The sequence below is a fragment of the Oratosquilla oratoria genome, chromosome 1 (assembly GCF_046742065.1).
Source record: "Oratosquilla oratoria isolate Oo_2021 chromosome 1, ASM4674206v1, whole genome shotgun sequence".
Taxonomy (NCBI): Eukaryota; Metazoa; Arthropoda; class Malacostraca; order Stomatopoda; family Squillidae; genus Oratosquilla; species Oratosquilla oratoria.
This window is the reverse complement of record NC_134777.1, coordinates 72610792-72613461: the sequence shown is the minus strand read 5'-3', so window position 1 is coordinate 72613461 and position 2670 is coordinate 72610792. Positions and strand designations below refer to the sequence as shown.

At 34.2% G+C, this 2670-nt stretch overlaps 1 protein-coding gene across 2 annotated transcripts in view; it reads left to right on the top strand.

Moving 5' to 3' along the window:
• Window positions 1-2670, top strand: part of CycH (cyclin H) — a 44974-nt gene that overhangs the window by 26732 nt on the left and 15572 nt on the right. The gene's annotated exons all lie outside the window — the stretch shown is intronic.

The window sequence follows — 2670 nt, the reverse complement described above, 5'->3', positions numbered from 1 at the left end:
ATATATATTTATATATATATAGAAATATAGATATATATACTACCACCTCTGATGCAGATTTCATGATGATTTGCTGCCCTCCTAGGACAATACACACACACACATACAATTGGCAGAGAGATGGCGACAATTGGAATTCCGGAAAAAACGAAATTTTCGTAGATTTCAATGAAGGAGTACCTGTGTTGTATTAATAGGGAAGGGGGAAGGTTGTGGTGTAGTGGGAAGGTAAAGAAAAAGGAGAAGGGGAGGGATTAGTGAGGAAAATGGAAGAAAATGATGGAGACGAATGGGCTCCCCTGGATGTCAGAAGGAATGTAAACAAAAGGTCTGCAGACAATGCAGGTAAAGACGAAAATATCAGTAAAGGCATTATAATTAGTAATATAGATAAGAACAACACAATAGAAAGTGGAGATAATCATTTCCATGGATTTAATGAGGGAGGGGATGACAACTTCCCCTGATTAGCAAGTCTAGAGGAAAGACTAGAGAACATGAACAAACAGTAGGAGGTTAGGTTCAGGCAACTTACAAGGATTACACAAAGAGTTGGTAAATTGGAAGAACTAAAGAAGGCGAACCAAAACCTAAATAAAGAAATAGAAGAATTAAAAAGACAGTTAAAAGAAGTAAAAGATGGGAATGAGGAATTAAAGAAGAAGAATTAGAGAATAAAGAGCCCATAGCAAAAGAGGTACAGGGTTGAAGAAAAGTCCAAGCTAACAACAAAATTGAATTTAGAGATATAGTGACACAATAGATGAAAGAACAAACTAAGGACACAGTTATTAAAGTGATGAGGGAGAAGGAGAATATAGGAAGAGATTTAGCGGATAAAAAGAAATGTATAATTATATTAGGGATGGAAGAGAAGCATAATCCAAATAGGACTACAAGAGTAAAAGAGAAGGAAAAAGTAAACAAGATATTAGAAGTAGTTCAAGAGGATGAACAAGAAACAGGGAAAGAAATTGAAGAAATATATAGAATAGGGAAATACAATACTGTACAGGTAAGACCAGACCAATTAAGGTTGAATTCAGGTCACAAATGTCAGCAGAGCAAAAAGTGATCAGTATAAACAGGTATGGATAAAAAGGGAAATGAATAAAGAGGAAAGAGAGGATGAGAAAACAAAAAGACTAGAAGCTAAGGAAAAAGACGAAAAAAGAAGGGAGTCAGACAAAGAGAAATTCTATTGGAGAGTAGTGGATATGAAAGTGAGGAAATGGTTCATAGTAGAGAAAAATGGAAGGGAAACCAAAAACACGATGGAAGTAGCAGAAAATTAAAAGTGTCTTACACAAATATAGATGGCTTAATAACAGGCTTGAACGAACTGAATGATTACCTGAAGGAAAAAGAACCGGACATTATGGGAATTGTAGAGACAAAATTGAAAGGTCCACTACCACCCAACAGTGTAGGACATGGTGCGTATAATTATTGGATTAGAAACAGAGAGGTAAAACAACGGGGTGGGGTTATGTTCCTAACTAAGAAGGATATATATGTGAGGAATGTCACATATGGAAAGAATAGAGTAGAAATGATTATGATGGAAGTGGAGGACAGGGATGGGAAGAGGAGGAAGTTTGTGGTAAATTATGTGCCTCCTGAAATGGCTTCATGGGAAGAGAGAGAACACAAAAATATGTTAGAAGACACAAGGATAAAACTAAATAAGATAATGGAAGATGGAGGAAGAATAGTTATAATGGGTGACTTTAATTGTAAAGAAATCTGCTGGGAAGAGATGACAGTGAAGGGTAGAGACGACCTATGGGGAAATGTACTACTTGATATGATTGTAGAACATACAATGACACAGTGGATACAAGAGAATACTAGGTATAGAAATGGAGAAGAACCATTGAGACTGGATCTAATAATCACATCAGCACCTGAAATAGTGGACACAATTGAATATAAGACACCAATAAGTAAAAGTGACCACATATTGGTTGAACTGGAACTTAATGAGGAAAAATACATGGAAAAAACGAACAATATAGAAAAGGAAGATGTATGATTTTTTTTTTTTTTTTTTATATATATATAAAATAAGAGAATTCTTTCAAAAAGCAGACTGGGAAAGGATACACAAGGAGGAAACATGAGTAGAAGAGAAATGAAATATTTTGACAATTTATAAAGGAGTGGAAAAGTATGTTCCAAGACAAAAACAAGAAAAAGGATATGTAAAGTGTTGGTACAACAAAAAATGTAGAGTTAAAATGCAAAAGGAGATAAAGCTTGGATAAAATGGAAAAAAGACAAAAGACCTGAAAAATGGAAAATATTCTAGTTATTGAAATTAATATGTACAAGTGTGCAGAGAAGAAAAGAGAAAATATGAAAAAGATCTCATAGAAAAATATAAAGATCAACCAAAACTATTTTACAGATTTGTAAACAACAAACTAAAAAACAAACAAGAATTAGAGAAACTACGAATAGGAGTTGAATACACAGAGGAAATAGAAATGGCAGAAATTATGAACAAGCATTTTAAATTGGTGTTTAAAAGGGAGAACATACAACTTAGAGATGTCGAGTGGGAGGAGAGAGCCCCCTATGAAAGAGAAGTAACAAGGAAAGAAATAATGAATCACTTGAGTAATCTCAATATCAGAAAATCACATGGACCAGATGAAATGGCAAATC